Source organism: Drosophila novamexicana, unplaced genomic scaffold (assembly GCF_003285875.2).
Source record: "Drosophila novamexicana strain 15010-1031.04,08,12 unplaced genomic scaffold, DnovRS2.1 tig00000770-arrow-pilon, whole genome shotgun sequence".
In the NCBI taxonomy this organism is placed as follows: domain Eukaryota; kingdom Metazoa; phylum Arthropoda; class Insecta; order Diptera; family Drosophilidae; genus Drosophila; species Drosophila novamexicana.
Window position 1 is genome coordinate 1,285,194 of NW_020824821.1, and position 7,939 is coordinate 1,293,132.

Consider the following 7,939-nt stretch of genomic DNA (forward strand, 5'->3'; position numbering starts at 1 on the left):
ATCAGTGAGGAACATAATTTAGACAATTCCCTTCATTTATTATGAAAAATGCACTCAATTTATATGACTTGATTATAAAGGTCTTTGGCAACAGCAGCGCTATGTTTGCTTAGGCATTGACATTCGTTCGAGTCAGCATAGAATTCCCAGTGCTTAGCCACAGACACAAATGGCCAAGAGAAAAAACAACAGCAACAACAACAACAATTGCTGGAGGCGCACCCCACGCCAATTTATTAAAGCCAACACCAAGTTCAAGTCCGAGTTGCGAATTGCGAGGCTAAGGCACAGGTTCCCCACTTGGAGCTTATATGAAAAATGGCACGAAATGGCCGAGTCGCATATGCAGAATGCATAATTCATTTAACATTTTGTAAATCATTTGTTTGAATAGCACGATGACGATGATGTAGTCTGGCCAGGGACTAGGGCAGCCTCTCACAGTGCACGCCTAAAACAACCTGCAAAAGCAAGTACACTCAGCGAAAATCGCCATGCCAATTGATATGCAGCGTTTTCCTTTTAGAGAGCTAGTTAATATTCTAAAATTAAGTCTCAATCATGATAGATTTTAGAGCAGAAGAAATGTAGTTCGTTTGGTTCACGAATTGAACCAATGTCGGTTCGTAAAGCTGATTATCCGTATCAATCAATCAAGATGTGGCTTGTAAACTGAGTTAATCACATTCATTTTACCCATTTTTAATTTCATTGCGCTTGGCTTTTGAACCAACTGCTTTGCTGTAAGGATCAAGAAATTATAGGTTTGAACCGGTTCCGGTTGACCGGCGTTTCGGATTAACTTTCTGTCATGGCGTTCGATTCGTGAACCTGGTTTTCTACATTCTTAAAGTCAAATATTGGCTTAAACCTTGGGTTTGACTTTCCTCAAGGAATATTGGTTCAAGCCTTGGGTTTGAGGTTCCTCAAGGAATATTGGTTCAAACCTTGCTTTGAGTTTCCCCAAAGAACATTTAGTTTGCAGCCTTGAAAAACATTATGGTTCGGATTTTAGTCAGCTGTTTTTTCAGACTTTGGCTTAAGGCTGAAAATATGTTTTCGGGTTCGAACTAGCTCGGTTCAAACCGGGTTTGCAGCCTCGATTGAAGCCCGCTATGTTGCCTTTAATTTGTTTTTCGCCCCTTTTTTTCGCTGAGTGTACCAAAAAGCATTCGGACCAGTTAAACTATTCGTCTGCACTGACAAATCGGCCGCGGAGTCGTTTTGCCTGGCTCGGTCCCTGCTCGGACGCCAGTTCCTTAACACAATGGTGCTGCATGACGCTGCGCAAATATAATTTCGCAACTGTCTGCACATGGGCCAAAACGAAACGAGACACACGATGCCAGGCGCAGGCACAGGAACAGGCCCAGTCCCTGGGACGGTCGCAATCTCCAGATCCCAAAGTCAAAGTCCAGTCTCCGCTTCAGTCATAAGTCACACGCGGCTCTGCAACGACTTTTTAGGCTTGGTATATAGACCTGCCTCCTCCTCTGCTGCTGCTGCGTCTTCTTCTTATTCTTTATTATTTTTATTATTATTTATACATTTTGCGTTTTTGATTTCTGTGAAATTTGCATGCGCTCTCGTTCCCTGCAAGCAGCTAATTTAGTTTTGTGGTCTCTTATTGAAAAATTACAAAGTTTTTTTTTCCTTTTTATACCCTGAACCCATTAAAAATGGGTATAAGGGTATATTGTATTTGTGCAAAATCCAAATGTATGTTACAGGCCGAAGGAAGCATCTCCGACCCCATAAAGTATATATTCTTGATCAGCATCAATAGCCGAGTCGATCTAGCCATGTCCGTCGGTCTGTCCGTCCGTCCGTCCGTCTGTCCGTCTGTCCGTATGTATAAACGCAAGTATCTCAGAACCTATAAGAGCTAGAGACTTTAAATTTTAGATGTAGATGCTTCTAGTGCCTGCGCAGATCGAATTTGTTTCCGATAATCGATAACTTACTTCCAAGCAATCGAAAAAAATCGATATCGATATCCTGTTTTTTGGGCAATTTTGACATAAACCTTCTAAAATAGAATATATATGCATTTGATGTTGGAAGAAGAGGGTTCAGGGTATCCCCTAGTCGAGAGCTCCCGACTAGAATCTCTTGTTATATTTTCTCTTTTTACACCCTTGCAGAGTGTATTATAATTTTGTCGTGAAATGTGTAACGCATAGAAGGAGACATCTCCGACCCCATAAAGTATATATATTCTTGATCAGCATCAACCGCCGAGTCGATAGAGCCATGTCCGTCTGTCCGTCTGTCTGTTTCTATGCGAACTAGTCTCTCATTTTTTAAGCTATCTTAATGAAATTTTGCAGAAGTCCGTCTTTCTGTTGCTGCGGCAAATGTGAAAACCAGCTGGATCGGACCACTATATCATATAGCTGCCATAGGAACGATCGGTCGAAAATTAAGTTTTTGTATGAAAAAACATTTTGTTTTTCAAGATATCTTGACCAAACTCGGCATTTATTAGTTTTACTTTACTCCTCATATATATGCAAAATCCTATTAAAATCGGACCACTATATCATATAGCTGCCATAGGAACGATCGGTCGAAAATTAAGTTTTTTGTATGAAAAAACATTTTGTTTTTAAAGACATCTTGACCAAACTCGGCATTTATTAGTTTTACTATGCTCCTCATACATATACAAAATCCTATTAAGATCGGACCACTATATCATATAGCTGCCATAGGAACGATCGGTCGAAAATTAAGTTGTTGTATAAAAAAACATTTTGTTTATCAAGATATCTTGCCCAAACTCGGCATTAACTATTTTCCCTGTGCTTCTTAGATACGGACAAAGCACTATAAGCATTATGAAAAGGTTGGGTCTGCAAGGGTATTAGATCTTCGGCGTGCCGAAGATAGCCTTTCTTTCTCGTTTTTCTGATGTGCCAGCTGTTGGCATTTCTTGGGAACTTGGGAAACTCTGTAATTTTAATGATCTGCACCGCCGCCGACATCGTAACTCAATATATATCGGCACAAAAACACAGATCGTTCCAGACAGCTTGGAAGCAGCCAGCAGCCAGCCGCGTCTCTGCATCAACAATTTATCATGTATTTTCCTTTTATATTTTTTGTTTGCTGCACTTTGAAAACTAATTAAGTTTCTGCCGTGTGTGTGGCCGGGGCGGAGGTGTGCCTGACTGTTGTAATTTGGCTTTGGCGTTAAATTTTGTATCAAAAAACTATTAGCCAAGTGTTAAATCCATCATTAAGTCGAATGTGAATCATGGTGCCAATGCGTCTGCCTCGACTCGATCGAGTCTCGCGATTGTCCGTTGATTGTGGGCAGCGATCCATTGTTGCCAACGTTTTACAAATGGGAAAATTTAAGTTGCGTGGCTTTTTAATTTACTTCGAGTCTTTTGTGTACCCCCCTCGAAACCAAGGATAACTTTGTTGGCGGCCCTACAGATCTTGACCACAGAACAAATCAGCCAAGACACAACAATGTGGCGTTGTAAACCCTTCTTCATTTAATTTAAAAATTATATTTTTTCTTGATAAGTTAAAACAAATGACAAAATTGTTTCAAATGGTTTCTATCACTAAATTTAGTAAAGTTTTTTTTATACCCTGAACCCATTAAAAATGGGTATTGTATTTGTGCAAAATGTATGTAACAGGCAGAAGGAAGCTTCTCCGACCCCATAAAGTATGTATATTCATGATCAGCATCAATAGCCGAGTCGATCTAGCCATATCCGTCTGTCTGTCCGTCCGTCCGTCCGTCCGTCCGTCCTTATGTATGAACGCAAGGATCTCAAAACCTATAAGAGCTAGAGACTTTAGATGTAGGTGCTCCTAGTGCCTGCGCAGCTCGAACTTGTTTCCGATAATCGATAACTTACTCCGTTTCCAAGCAATCGATACAAATCGATATCGATATCCCGTTTTTTGGGCAATTTTGGTAAATAATAAGAGCTACAGTCACCAAACTTGACATATAGCTTCTAAAATAGAGTATATATATGCATTTGATGTTGGACGAAGAGGGTTCAGGGTATTTCCTAGACTAGAACCTCTTACTTGATCCTAAATATATTTTTAAATTCATATAGATTGTAGATACAAAAGTAAAGTAGAGTTAACATTATGAACAAAATGGTATTCATCGTAAATATCGGTTCGTCCTTTTTCCAGGAAGAGCAAAATTCATTCACAATATTTAAATTTATGAGGTCGCCGACAAAGTGACTATTTTTGCGGTCCGCAACTAAACGAACAGATTACAAATTTTGCAAAAGGTAAATTAAAACTGCCAACCGCACAAATTAGTTAACCACAAAAGCCAAACAACTATAACTGTAGATAACTATAACTAGTCTAAATTAATTTATGTTATTTAAACGTCGCTTTTTGGACACACACCGAAAATAGACAGCACAACAACAGCAGTCACGGCATTAAAAGCAAAGAGTGCTCAACTGAATATACCCTGTAATCAGGCACATACACACAGATATCTCCTCTCAGCTTTACTTTTTGAAAAATTCATTACTGAATAGATCGATAGTCGTCCTGTGTGCAGGGCTTAAGGTTGACGACCAAGTGTGTGTATATATCTTTTGGGTGTTATTGACTTTCTGGGAAGTAGGAAAGGGTATTTAAGGTAGTCAAATATATCTAATCCTAATCTCTATATATCTCGCTATCCAACTCTAGCCTTTATAATCTCAGTTGTTTGCGCAAATTGATGGAGTTATCGATAAAAAATACGATTTCTTTGCGCACTTACAAAAAGATATTTAAAAAAAATTTAAATCCCTTTATGACTATGCCTTCTGCCAGTTACACACATTGACACAACTGCAGCATACCCTTTTTAGTTATTTTTAATATGTACAGGGTATTTCAACAGCAACCACAACAAAGCGTGCAAAATGTTTGCCTGTCCTCAGCTGGCAGCGTCGCTGTCGCTGTCACAGTCGCTGCCTACTGCCAGTTGATTTGGTCTATTCCGCGCGCTACCCCTCTCGAAATTTCCCCTCCCTCCCATCTTCTGTTACCTGTTCTATGGGTGGGGGTATTGGTGGGCCTCGAGTGAGCACCCGACGCCAGTTTCCGACGTCAATTTATAAACGCGTTCGGTTTAAATTGCAACAAATAGTCGCTCATTGAAACTTAAATTGTGCCGACACAAAGTGAACGGCTATCTGTGTGCGACAGAGAGACAGAGAGAGAACTTAAGAGAGATAGAGAAAGAGAGAGACAGTGCATGGCAGAGCAAGTCTTCATGCCCATATAGCCATGATACAATGGGTGTAGAGCTTTGTGTCAACAAGTTTTTTGTCTGTGGCGCTTTTTGGCCATTTTTGTTGTTTTTTTTTTGTTTTTTTTTCTTTCAGCCGGCGTAAATGTTTGTCAGTTGTTGACGTTGTTTGTTGTTGTTGGGTTTTGTGTGGTCGCAGCTTGATTTGTTTAAAGTTTTCTGCCGTCCACTTTGGCATGGGAAAAAAGTTTTGTGCAGCTGGTAAACAACACAAGGCTTTTAGGCTAGTCTATAAAGATTGAAATAGATTTGACTTTGTGTGATAGTTGAGCAGTTTTTAGATGGCTACTGTTGTTGGCCGACAAACAGTTGAACTATTTTTAGTATTAATTAAACTAGAGGAGATTTTCTGAAGTCTTTTTTCGTCCTTTACTTGTATAGGACTTTGTTTTTGATCCAAAATTAAATGAACAAATATTAAAATTGATCAACGCTGATGTGTTTGAACAAGCGTCCTCAGGCTTATTGGTTCGACTTGGAGAAATATCTTGCAGTCGCGTGACTTCTGTTACATCCAAAAGGTTTTTGTTTCTAATATTATTGTCCAAAGCAAAAACAATGAATGTAAAAATGATCATTGACGCTAGGTTTGAACCAGCGCTTTTTGGTTCGACAAGAGGTAATATCTTGGACTCGCCCGTCGTCTATTACATCCAGAAGGTTTTTATACCCTGAACCCATTAAAAATGGGTATAAGGGTATATTGTATTTGTGCAAAATGCAAATGTATATAACAGGCAGAAGGAAGCATCTCCGACCCTATAAAGTGTATATATTCTTGATCAGCATCAATAGCCGAGTCGATCTAGCCATGTCAGTCTGTCTGTCCGTCCGTATGTCCGTATGTATTAACGCAAGGATCTTAGAACCTATAGCAGCTAGAGACTTGAAATTTTAGTTGTAGATGCTCTTAGTTCCCGCGCAGATCGATAACTTACTCCGTTTCCAAGCAATCGATAAAAATCGTTATCGATATCCTGTTTTTTTGACAATTTTGGTAAATAATAAGAGCTAGAGTCACCAAACTTGACATATAGCTTCTAAAATAGAATATATATATGCATTTGATGTTGGAAGAAGAGGGTTCAGGGTATCCCCTAGAACCTCCCGACTAGAACCTCTTACTTTTTTTTTAATGCTTTTGTTGAAAGCAAATTAAACGAATATGAAAATTGATCAATGCTGCAGCGTTCGAACCAGCAACCTCTCGCTTGTTGGTACGATGCTCACATATTTTCGCTAGCGGACTGCGTTGTTTGCAATGTCAGTCAGGACAAACTCTTATAAACACAGCAAGTTTAGATGTCTCAAATAACTAAGCAATTTCATGTTTTAATCAGAAATCTCTTCTTCCGCAAATTTGTGAGCTGCCATAAATAAATTGCACTTAACTTATTTTAATAGCTTTACTTCTGTAGACGGCGCTTTTCACTGGCTAACTAACCAAACTAAACAACCATTCGAATCTAACCAAACCTGTTCCCATTTTCTAATTTCAACATGTTTTGGAAGTTTCGGGCCAAAAAAAAAGAAAAAATAATAAAAATACGAAATTTAATTGCTTGGCATAAACAGTTTTCTGCCTGTTTTTCTTTAATTTCAATAGCAAACTCACACTTGCAGCAGCAGCTCCTCCTTGGGGGTTCGTCCAGAGAGCGAGAGCCCGGAGGCACAGTCGTGGCGAATTCTCATAGACAGGCCGTCGCAACGGCAGCAGCAATATAATTTCTTTAGATTAATCCAATCGATTTCTATTCAATAAATCAAAATATGAATTCGTTATGCTCATACAGCGCAGCTAACAGCTTGACTAGCCACAGAGAGAAAAAGAGATGGAGCAGCTACCTCTCGCTATTTGCTGCCCCTAGCTCGCGGTATATGTGAGCGTGCGTGTGATTGTGTGTCAGTTTGAGGCACGTAACAAATTGTTGGGTTAATTAAAAAAACATAAATCGTTTGATTTTTGTTACACGCTGGAGTGCTAACAACCGTGGCCGCGTTTGACGGGCCTTTCATCACTTGAAATCTGTTTTGCCAAAAAAAAAAAAAAAAAAAAAAAAAACACAAAATTTCACCTTTATAACGTTTAGGGGTCACAGTTTAGATTACACTGAGCAAAATGTTTGAGATACGGGTATCTACAGATATGAATTACACATAATTATAATTATTATTTTTATAATATTATTATTATAATAATACTTCGCTTGTGGTAGTAAAATACACTTATTTATCGTCACAGATAGACTTACTTCAGTATGAACTGTGTAATAGCCTGCTATGTTATGCTAACGTTAATTAACAGAACTCGGCTATAACTGAATATACTCCTCTTATAGTTTATGATCTTATTTTTTATAAGATCTTAATATATTCTGAAACTGTTTCTCCCAGTGTACTTGCTTGTTATGCTATACCTATGTTAATTAACAGAAATGGACAATAGCTGGAGATTTCCCTTCTTTAGTTTCTTAATCTATTTTCCAAAGCATATTAATTAGTATATTCAAAAATATTTTATACTCTCAAAACTCTTTCGTCCAGTGTAATAACCTGCTATGGTATGTTCATGTTAATTAACAGTACTCGATAATAGCTGAAGACAATCCTTTTTCAGTTTATTAGCCTTTTTTCATA